The following is a 12,541-nucleotide window of genomic DNA, read 5'->3' as shown; positions in this document are numbered from 1 at the left end:
TCACATTCTTTACAGCTACCTAGATACTCCGATTACGTATCACCAACTACCAATGCCATTCTCAAAGCCATGTTCCTTTTAGCTTTTTTTGGCTTTCTCCGTTGCTCTGAATTCACAACCCCATCTTCTGTCCACCCTTATTTATCTGACCTATTCATCCTTGATCTAAACACACTCGTTTTTACTATTAAACACAGTAAAACTAAATTTTGGGGCCCGGTTCTACATACGCTCAAAACCGCCCCAAACGCTATCTCAAATTCCTCTGAGTTTGCCTCCCCCGTTCCAAACTATAGGGCGTGGCCCATACTAGCAAAGGTATAGCAAAATGGCACTTGTTCCAAACTCAGACACACATATTTAAGACAGATTCACGTGCTGCTGTGACAAATCAGCCCACTACCCAGCCAATCTACTCTATAACAGACCACTGTGAACATGTAGTACAGTATATTTCTACTTAGAAAAAATTTCCCTCCAGATTCCCAAAAGACATGACAGCTCCCAAACACCATTTCATTTCCCTATAAAACTTCCTTTAATACAGAGACCACATGCACATTCTGTTCAAGTTATCCTGCCTTGGATATTCCATTGATGATAACAGACAAAGACCAGATTGTGGGTGTAGGTGGCATTACTGACATTAAGTTTAAGCCTATGGTTGTCGCAATAACCACAGTATGGTAATATTGTTAGCAACAGGCAATTTCTGTGCCAGAAAAGTCATTGTGAAATGAAGAAATGTGAATTTGAGATCTCATCTAGCCACCTATAATCCAACTATGCCCAATTGCCTCCTCCAGCATAAGCTCAAAAGGCATAGTTCACAGTGAGGAGCATAGCACTAGAATCAGGACGAATTAAGTAATTTGGGAACTAGTTGTTAAACCACCTCATCCCAGAGACCTTGCTAAAATACCTCATCCCAATGACCTAGTTGCTAACCCATATCATCCCAGACACCTAGTGAAAAACTGTACTATAGTCATCTGTGTAGTGTCATCCTCCACCCCTGCTAGCACAGCACATCCAGCCAATGCTAAAGACAGTGCTGCTGCACTAAGACCACAGCACAACACCAAAGGAGGAAATCTTTTCCATTCACTCCATTTGCTGAACAGATTCGAACCACTGAAAACTTCTGTGAGCTTCCTACTGTCAGGGAGCAGACTTCAGGAGAAACAGGATGGGCCAGCCATTCTAGGGACTCCAAAAGCGCTACAAGACCCAAGTCACAGCCGACACTCTTGTTTTTGGAGATGACTCGGTTTATGGTGTGAAAAATCAGAAATTCATAGTTTGATGTGAGCCTAACATCACTGAATGAACTGAATGAAAAGCTTCCTACATTGCTGGCTGAACACAACAGTGAAATGGATAATTGTCTGTTGGTAAGAATGACACAAGGAAGGAGGAGTCAGAGGTACTAAAAAAAGACTTTAATGTTCTCTTTAACACTCTGCTCAAGCTAAACCACCAGCTAAGTCATTTATCAGTAGTCCGCTGCCTGCAAGGAGCACAAATATGTTTTCCAGGCTACTTGCACTAAACATGGCTACAAAAAAGCTGCAGGGCAAATGGACTGATTTTTATTGACAATTTTCATCTGTTTTTTGGGAAGGTAGAATTTTTTTAGGCAAGAGGGCCTGCACACCAACAAAAGATAGAGAACTTTATCTTCTCTTTGTGCAACTTCTCTGCTCCCAGCTGCGAAGACGCGTCAGAGTTAACAGCTAAGTACTCTGGCGTCACCTCTGAGAAACAACATCCTCCCCCTTCTGAGAATGCAGAGTCTGCACTATCACTCAAGGACTCTGAACAACAACATCCTGCCCTTACTGACAGTGCAGCATCATTGGTTGAGAGCCATGCTCTACAATATCAGCTGCTAGAGACACCAAAACTGCATGAGCAATCTACACCATCCTCTATCCTCACCCTCACCCCACCTGAATCTTCCAGCAACAGTGAAGAAGCTTGTATCTGCAGGAACGAAGCTGTCACTTTCCCTGTCAGCTAGTCCTCAGGTACAGAGAAAAATCAGCCCAGATTCACCTCCACTACCATCTACTGCCCCAAGGACTCAGCAACCCTCCTCCTCCCTGCTACACTCACTGATCAAGGACTTAGTTAAAGTGGCCTCAATGAAGCTCAGCCAGATGGATGATCTGTTAAACAAAACTCCCCTACAGCTTACAGCGCCTCAAAGAACAATGCAAGCTCCAAAACCATCAGATAGGCGACTTCGCTCTCTATCTCATCATCAACAGGAGATTCACCCACCTTCTTCCAATGAAATGGAAGAGGCCACCTCAAGTAATCAGACAGTTTGATACTTATTATACTACATGCTGCTATAGTGATAATGTCAACAGTGCATATTTTAAAAACAAGCTTGGACCCTGTGAGTCTGTAATGTCTCCCATTCCAGTACTTATCAGAAATAGAAAAACAGGGAGTACAGCACAGATAGTGTAAATATCTCCAACCTAAAGTATGTCCTTAGACATCAGTCAGGTCTGGAACCCAAGTCCTTTGTTTTAAAACTAGCTCGATTAATATTAGGTCTCTTATAAATAAATCATTTATAGTCAGTGAACTTTTTACCTCGCACAATTTAGACTTTTTGCTTTTAACAGAATCCTGGCTAGAAAACAGCACCAATGCTGCTGTCCTCTTAGAATCTGCTCCCACAGACTATAGTTTTAATAGTGTATGTAGAGAAAACAGAAAAGATGGTGGGATAGCTGCCCTGTTTAAAAATATATTTCAATGCAAGCATGCAGCATTTGGTGACTTCCTCTCTTTTGAGTTTCTAAGTACTGTGCTAAAAGGTGCACCTCATATTTTAATACTTACTATTTACAGACCACCTAAATACTCTGCAGATTTTATTGATGAATGGACTGAGCTGCTAAAAGTCATTTCAACTAACTTTGACCAGTTTGTCATCTCAGGTGACTTTAATGTGCACATAGATAATGCCTTGGACAAAACTACTAAGGAACTTTATTCTTAGTTGATGTCTTTGGTCTGTCCCAGCTGTGATTGTACCCACCCACAACCACAGACACATACTTTACCTGGTCATTACCAAACGGCTGAATATTTCATTTATATCTGTGAAAGATTTAGGGATCTCTGACCACTTCTGTGTCTTTTTTAATATTGAAACCACTCCAGTTGTTCAAACCAGGTCTGTCAGTGTGAAGAAAAGATTTTACTGAGAACACAAAAGAGCTGTTTATGGAGGCTATGTCAAAAACACAGTGCATAATATCTCACTCTCCTGAAAGTGCTCTTGCAAACTTAACTCCAAAGCTCTGAGTCTTATTGACTGTTTGGCCCCTCTGAAAACTAAAACTGTATCTTTTAAGAAGAAAGCACGATGGCGATGCAGCATGGAGGTAAAGTCCAAGAAATACAAGTGCAGAAAGGCTGAGCGTAATTGGAGGCACATTAACTTCACATTCACTTGGAAATTTATAAAGAGAAATTCCAAAAATACAATTTGGAAGTTAGATAGGCCAGACAAACCTACTTCTCTGACATAATTAGTAAAAGCTCTAACAACGCCCGCTCATAATTCACAATATTTGATCAGCTGAGAAACCCACCACCACAGGTTTAACCCAGAACTACTCTCGGTGGAAAAATTTAATGAATTTGCAGCTTTCTTTAGCAATAAAATTCTAAACATCTGGCAAGCGATCTTCAATACGTCTCTTGACAGCAGAGCTGTTGTGATACAGCCTCAAAATCTGAAATGTACCCTGTCTGAATTCACTGTTATTGATCTGAAAACTCTAGAGAAACGGTTCAGCATCTAAAACCATTCACATGCATTAGACGTTTTGCCTGTGCACTTTTCTTCTGTTGTCTATCTGAAGACATACTGCAAATAGTAAATGGGTCTCTACTTTCAGGGATCTTCCCTCAATCATTAAAATACGACGGAGTTTTAGGGCCACAGCGGTAAAAAAAAAAAAACAAGATTCCGAGATTAAAGTCGGAATAATTCTGAGAAAAAAAGTCGGAATAATTCTGAGAAAAAAAGTCGGAATAATTCTGAGAAAAAATCTCAGAATAATTCGCTGCGTGTAATGGAGCAGACACAGTGTAAAAGTGTAGAACTCCGGCGCCCACGAGGCTCCATCGTGTTACGGCTCGGACTCGTACAAAAAACTAAAGCCTTTATGCATCTCAGTCAGGGGCTGCGTCATATCTGTGAATGCGTTTAAAAAATAATTCATGCATAAGGCTTTTTATATTTTTGTACGAGTCCGAGCCGTAACGCGATGGAGCTTCGTGGGCGCCGGAGTTCTACTTGTTCTGTATCCATCATTTTCGTGATCATTAATTGTATCGTGAAACTACATGCCCTGGGTTCGTGCACTGATTCAGGGTTTAAACACTAATCACACTGTGGCCCTGATGTTGAAGAGAAGAGTGTTTATTCCTGAAATCTATACCATAGCAGGACTTAAGCAACACATTGCATTCCACAGTTACACTGTGTCTGCTCCATTATACGCAGCGAATAATTCCGAGAAAAAAGTCGGAATAATTCTGAGAAAAAAAGTCGGAATAATTCTGAGAAAAAAAGTCGGAATAATTCTGAGAAAAAAAGTCGGAATAATTCTGAGAAAAAAAGTCGGAATAATTCTGAGAATAAAAGTCGGAATAATTCCGAGAAAAAAGTCGGAATAATTCTGAGAAAAAAAGTCGGAATAATTCTGAGAAAAAAAGTCGGAATAATTCTGAGAATAAAAGTCGGAATAATTCTGAGAAAAAAAGTCGGAATAATTCTGAGAATAAAAGTCGGAATAATTCTGAGAAAAAAAGTCGGAATAATTCCGAGAAAAAAGTCGGAATAATTCTGAGAATAAAAGTCGGAATAATTCTGAGAAAAAAAGTCGGAATAATTCTGAGAATAAAAGTCGGAATAATTCTGAGAATAAAAGTCGGAATAATTCTGAGAAAAAAAGTCGGAATAATTCTGAGAATAAAAGTCGGAATAATTCTGAGAATAAAAGTCGGAATAATTCTGAGAAAAAAAGTCCGAATAATTCTGAGAAAAAAAGTCAGAATAATTCTGAGAATAAAAGTCGGAATAATTCTGAGAAAAAAAGTCCGAATAATTCTGAGAAAAAAAGTCGGAATAATTCTGAGAATAAAAGTCGGAATAATTCTGAGAAAAAAAGTCGGAATAATTCTGAGAAAAAATCTCAGAATAATTCGCTGCGTGTAATGGAGCAGACACAGTGTAAAAGTGTAGAACTCCGGCGCCCACGAAGCTCCATCGCGTTACGGCTCGGACTCGTACAAAAAACTAAAGCCTTATGCATGAATTATTTTTTAAACGCATTCACAGACATGACGCAGCCCCTGACTGAGATGCATAAAGGCTTTAGTTTTTTGTACGAGTCCGAGCCGTAACACGATGGAGCCTCGTGGGCGCCGGAGTTCTACACTTTTACACTGTGTCTGCTCCATTACACGCAGCGAATTATTCTGAGATTTTTTCTCAGAATTATTCCGATTTTTTTTCTCAGAATTATTCCGACTTTTTTTCTCAGAATTATTCCGACTTTTTTTCTCAGAATTATTCCGACTTTAATCTCAGAATCTTGTTTTTTTTTTTTACCGCTGTGGCCCTAAAACTCCGTCGTATTAAAAACTGCAGTAATCAAACCTCTTAAAAAATTTAGACAGCACTATCCTGAACAACTACAGACCAATCTCTAATCTTCCATTCATAGGCAAAATTGTCTTTATTCAGCTCAGCAAATTTCTACATGAACACTTATGATGACTTCCAGTCCACATCATAGCACAGAAACTGCCCTCATAAAGATCAGTCTGAACACAGACAGCGGTAAAATATCTGTGCTATTGCTTCTTGATCTTAGTGCTGCATTTGATACTATTGATCACTGCATCCTTTTAGACAGACTAGAGAACTGTGCGGGGCTTTCAGGAACAGTTCTCAGCTGGTTAAGATCATATCTAGCGGATAGAGACTACTTTATTGCTATTGGTAATTATAAATCAAAACGAACATTGACCTGCAGTGTTCCACAAGGATCCATTCTTGGGCCTCTATTGTTTAACCTTTACATGTTCCACTTGGACAAATCCTTAAAAATAATAAAATCGCCTATCAGTTATGCAGATGACACTCAGATCTATTTAGCTCTGTCACCAGGCGACTATAGTCCCATTGACACTCTCTGCAACTGCCTATAATCAGTAAATAACTGGATGAGGGACAGTTTCCTTCAACTAAACAAAGATAAGACAGAGCTGATTGTGTTTGGCAGCAAGGAGCAAAGACTTGAGATCACTACTCAGCTTAAGAGCAGAGCTCTAAAGCCTAAAGGCCAGGTCAGAAATCTTGGCGTAATCCCTGGACTCAAATCTCAACTTTAATTGCCAAATAAAGGCAATAACAAAATCTGCATTTCATCACCTTAAGAACATATCAAAGTTCAAAGGGTATGTGTCAGAACCAGACTTAGAAAAACTAATTCATGTATTCATCTCTAGCAGGCTGGACTACTGCAATGGTCTCCTTACTGGACTTCCCAAATCCACAGTTATGCAGCTGCAGCTTATTCAAAATGCAGCAGCTAGAAATATTATCAGGACCAAGAGAACTGAGCACATCACTCCTGTCCTCAGGTCATTGCACTGGCTGCCTATTAAACAATTTATAGTGCTATTAATTGTTAATAAATCAATAAACTGCCTTGGACCAAAATATATTTCAGACCCTGTTAGAAGTGTATGAACCCAGTAGGCCCCTCAGATCATTCCGGACTGGTCAGCTAGTGGTGCCCCGGGTCAGAACCACAAAGTGGGGGGCAGCTTTCAGTCACCATGCTCCCTGCACCTGAAACAGACTCCCGGATTTGTCCCAAATATTACTTAATCTAGACTAAAGACCTTACTGTTCTTATGTGCATTTGTGTAGCGCTGCTGTCAGGAACGCGAGTATTAAACAGAGAACAAACCTAAATGAGGATCAACAGAGACAGACAGATTTGGGGGCAACATGACAATGGAAAACGAAATGAGTAATAGCAGAGAAAGACAGACTTGACTGGACTGGGTAACATGACACGAGAAATGAAACGTCAGCATGAAACGACGGAGACAGACAGACCGGATGGAGCAACATGACAAAGCAGTGGAAGCAAAACAAATGACAGAAGCAAAACAGACAAACAGGAAGTGAGACAAGGGGACTTAAATACATAATATAGACAAGACACACCTGGAACAGATAACGAGGGGGAGAAAGAAAGGTGGGACATGGACAATAACAAATAGAGCCATGTGCTAAGAGAGCACATGGCAGGGAAAACAGACACGACAGGACAAGGGCATGACAGATGCCCCCCATTGAACACGCAACTCCCGGGGCATGTACACCTACACCCCCCAGGAGCTGGCGCAGGAGAGAGCATGGAAAACAAGACAACAAACCAACGGGAGACAGGGCTCAGGACAAGACAGGAACAGACACAGGAAATGGATCTGGGGACAGGACAGGAGACTGACAAAGAGTAGCGACAGGAGACTGAACAAGAAACTGGACAGGTGACTTACAAAATGGAACAGTAGATGGGACTAGGGACTGGAACGGACTAAACGGGACAGGAGTGGAAACACAAGACTTGACAGGAGACTGGGGTTGCACACTGGACAGGTACTGAGACAAGACTGTGGACTGAACAGGTTTAGGAACGGGAGACAAGACTGAGGACAGGACAGAACCAGAGACAGAAGATTGGACAGGGGCATGTGACAGGACAGGGTGCTGGATACTGGACGGGAACCGAGACTGGACAGGCGTAGATAATGGAGAAAAGACTGGGGACAGAACGGGACTAGAGACAGAAGGCTGGACAGGAGCAGATGACAGAACAGGGGACAGGGCATTAATGTTAAAAGACTTATCTCTTTCCGTAATATTAAATCTGTTGATCCCTGTTCCTTCGCTCAGTCCATCAATATGAGCTTTCCTGTTCTCACTGCTCCATCCTCTCCTGAGGTACATGCCACAATGCTTAACTCTGCTCTTTCCGCGTCCCTCAACGCTTCTGCTCCTGCGAAAACCAAATTGGTCTCTTTCACCACTTCTGCTCCCTGGTTCACCACTGAGCTGCGCGCTATGAAACAAGCCGGACGTCAGCTTGAAAGGCTGTACAAAAAAACCAAATTAACGGTGCATGCTGATGCTTATCTGCAACACATGCGCAAATACAGAGATTCCTTACACACCACCAAGTCTAGGTATCTCTCAGGTCTTATTAATAGGCCTAATGCTAACCCCCGTAATCTCTTTACAACAATCTCTAAACTTTTCAAAGCCCCTGGCAGCAACATGACACCCTCCTCTGAACTCTGCAACTCCTTCTTACACTTCTTTGAAGATAAAATTTCCAATATTAATAACTCTCTTACGATTATCTCATCTAAATCCACCTTTCCTTCCTCACTGTCTCCACAGCCCTCAGTCTGTTTTATATCCACGCCCTGTTTTTCTGATTTCAGCCCGGTTACTCCTTCTCTTATCAGTGATATCATTACCCATTCTAAAAGTACCACCTGCTCTCTTGATCCCCTCCCTACCTCACTAACGAAAGCCTGCATGACTGCTTTGGTCCCTCATCTAACCTCTATTATTAACCATTCACTGTCTTCTGGCTATGTCCCCTCAGTTTACAAATTAGCTGCAGTTACACCTATCCTTAAAAAACCTGGTCTTGACCCAGCAAATCTAAATAATTTCCGTCCGATTTCAAATCTTCCATTTTTTTCTAAAATCCTTGAGCGTGTCGTAGCCACCCAGCTGACAACATATCTAGAATCCAATAACCTCCTCGACTCATTTCAGTCTGGTTTTCGTCCTCACCATAGTACCGAAACTGCCTTGGTCAAAGTTATCAATGATCTGCTGGTGGCTGCAGATACGGGAGCTCTAAGTATTCTGGTCCTCCTTGACTTAAGTTCTGCCTTTGACACAGTAAATCATGCCATCCTCCTCTCAAGACTGCGTGAGCTGGGTGTCACTGGTTCTGCCTTTGACTGGTTTAGATCTTACCTAACAGATCGAAAACAATTTGTCACACTTTCTGGACATAGTTCAACCATCTCATCCATCTCACAAGGGGTCCCACAAGGCTCTGTCCTTGGCCCATTACTGTTTATTGTCTATGTACTTCCCCTCGGCCATATTATCCGTCATTTCAATCTTGATTTTCACTGTTATGCTGATGACACACAGATTTACCTCCGGACCAATTCTTTCAACAACCCACCACTCTCCAAATTGGAACTTTGTCTCTCAAAAATCAGGCACTGGATGACACAAAATTCACTAATGCTTAATAGTAATAAAACTGACCTAATCCTCATTGGCTCCAAATCTACTCTAAATAAAACTGGCTCCCTCACACTCTCAATTGATGATGTCACCCTGTCCCCCTCCACTGTGGTCCGAAATCTTGGTGTCACCCTCGACTCTACGCTCACGTTTCATTCCCATGTTAGTTCCGTCATAAAAACCTCATTCTTCCACCTTCGCAACATTGCTAAAATCCGTCCTTCTCTTTCCCAGTCTGCCTCTGAACGCCTCATCCATGCATTCATCTCCAGCCGTCTTGACTATTGTAACTCTCTTCTTTCTGGCATTAGCTCCTCACTACTACATAAACTCCAAATGGTCCAGAACTCTGCTGCCCGTCTCCTCACCCACACCCGGTCCCACCACCACATCACCCCAGTTCTCCACAACCTCCACTGGCTTCCTGTTAAATATCGTATTCAGTTCAAAATCCTCCTTCTCACCTACAAAGCTCTCAATAACCAAGCTCCCTCTTACTTATCGGACCTTCTTCAACCATACACACCTAATCGCATTCTCAGATCTTCCTCAGCCGGTTTACTCACCATTCCCCCTTCTAAGCTGCGTAGTCTTGGAGATCGAGCCTTCTCCAGACATGCCCCCCGCCTCTGGAACTCCCTTCCTCCAGAAATTCAACAGTCAACATCTCTATCACTATTTAAATCCAAACTTAAAACACACCTGTTTGCGGCTGCATTTAATCCCTCTGTTTCTGATTAGCCCTTGTTTTTTTTTTTTTTTTTTTTTTTTTTTTTTTTAAAACCTTGTTCCTGTTTTGTATCATTGTATGTTATGTAGTGTTATGGATGTGATTGTCTTTATGTGTTCATCATCTGATTGTAACAGCGTCTTTGGGTTACTGAAAAGCGCTTTAAAATTTCCATTTATTATTATTATTATTATTAAACCGGAAGGGAGACAAGACAGGTGACTGAACAAGGGACAGGACATTAGACTGGACACTGGATGGGTATGGGGACTGGACATGATTAAAGACTGGGGACTGGAATGGAGACAGGACAGGTGACTGGACTGGGTGCTGGGAATGGACAGGAGACTGGACTTGAGACAGGACAGGGGGTTGAAATGGGGATTGGACTGGAGACAAGACAGGAGAAGAGACAGGTGACAAGACACTAGAATGAAACAGGGACTGGACTGGATTATTAACAGGGGACTGGATAGGACTTGGCAAGGGAACTGGGACCAGGACATTTACGGGGACAGACATGAACACAGTGACAGGGACAGGTACAGGGACAAGGACAGAGACATGAACAGACAGGGGAACCAAAACAGGGAGGGTGCCCAGGACTGGCCAAAGTCTGTGGGGCTGTCCGAGAAGCCAGCCTGGGCACAGCTCTGGGGATCGACCCTGAAGTCCTTGGGGCCGACCTATGGACACGAACTAAAGTGGCCGGGTCCACAGTCATGGGTGCAGAAGTGGCAAGGGCCACAGTCACGGGTGTAGAAGCGGCCGGGGCCACAGCCATCACAGGAACCGGAGGGGCGGTTGCCGCCATCGCAGGCACAGAAGCGGCTGTGGAAGCCCCCATCACAGGAACAGAAGCGGCCGTGAAAGCCACCATCGCAGGAACAGAAGCGGCCGTGAAAGTCGCCATCGCAGAAACAGAAGCGGGCGGGTTGGAGCAGCGGGTACCTCCTTCACAGGGACAGGAGCGGCTGGAGGCGCTGCAGACACTGGAGCAGCAGCGGTAAACAGTCCTACAATGACATCCATAGAGGCAGGAGATCCTGCAGCGACGTCCATGGAAGCAGGGGACCCTACGACGACGTCCACGGAGGCAGGGGCTTGTTCTGCTCGCAGGGCACATGCTGGAGCTGTAGAGGGTTTAGGGGGACTGATGGGTGCACTCTTGAGGGATTTCTTCAACCATGGATCCTCCAGAGGTGCGCCTCTGTTAACCTCACCTCCCTTGTCCTGAGGTTGGAGGCTAACAGCCCCTACCCTTAACCCCCACCCCACCGTATTCAAGCTTTTAGTTCCACCTTAAATGGAAACTTTAAGAGTGTTATTTGCATTATTCTCCAGCTTCTTATTGAATATTCATTTCCACTTTAAACAGCTAAGCGAAACTAAAGCTAGCACTAGGTTTTATAAAATCTGATTTTGAAACACTTCTTATTCCCCATTTTATCCATTTAAAACACACAAAGTGAACATCATGTCACTTAAACATCTACCTACTAGTGAAAAGCTTATATTTGCTGTGTACTACCAAGTTTAATTTCTCCATTCCACCTTAAACAGGGGAATATGTGAGGCTTTTCAAACACAGTTCAATTTCTATTAATGGTATTTACATCTTTCAATTAAGATGTAAATACCATTAATAGAAATTGAACTGTGTTTGAAAAGCCTCACATATTTCAATTAGTAACCTCTCTGGTGGGAAAAGAGCCTGAGCTGGTGCGCGAGGTTGAGAGGTACCAACTAGATATAGCTGGGCTCACCTCGACACACAGTATGGGCTCTGGAACCAATCTCCTCGAGAGGGGCTGGATGCTCTTTCACTCTGGAGTTGCCCAGGGTGAGAGGCGTAAGGCAGGTGTGGGCTTACTCATAGCCCCCCGACTTAGCGCCTGTACGTCGGGGTTTACCCCAGTGTACGAGAGGGTAATTTCCCTGCTCCTTCGGGTTGGGGAAAGGGCTCTGACTGTTGTTTGTGCTTATGCACCGAACAGCAGTTCAGAGTACCATGCCTTCTTGGGGACCCTAGAGGGAGTGCTGGAGAACACTCATTCTGGGGACTCCATTGTTCTGCTGGGGGACTTCAACGCTCACGTGGGTAATGACAGTGAGACCTGGAGGGGCGTGATTGGGAGGAACAGCCCCGCTGATCTGATCTGAAAATGACTTTCGGTCGGCTCCGAGAAGTTTCTGGCAAACCGTCAGGCGACTCAGGAGGGGAAAGCAGTTTTCCACCAACACTGTATATGGTGGGGGTGGGGAACTGTTGACCTCGACTGGGGACGTCACCAGACGGTGGAAGGAATACTTCGAGGACCTTCTCAATCCCACCAGCACGTCTTCCGCAGAGGAAGCAGAGCTTGGGGACCCCGGGGGGGGCTCGTCTATCACTGGGGCTGAAGTGGCCAAGG

This window comes from Hoplias malabaricus, chromosome 12, assembly GCF_029633855.1.
Source record: "Hoplias malabaricus isolate fHopMal1 chromosome 12, fHopMal1.hap1, whole genome shotgun sequence".
NCBI classification, from domain to species: Eukaryota; Metazoa; Chordata; class Actinopteri; order Characiformes; family Erythrinidae; genus Hoplias; species Hoplias malabaricus.
The sequence above is the reverse complement of the archived record's forward strand: the minus strand, read 5'-3'. Positions refer to the sequence as shown.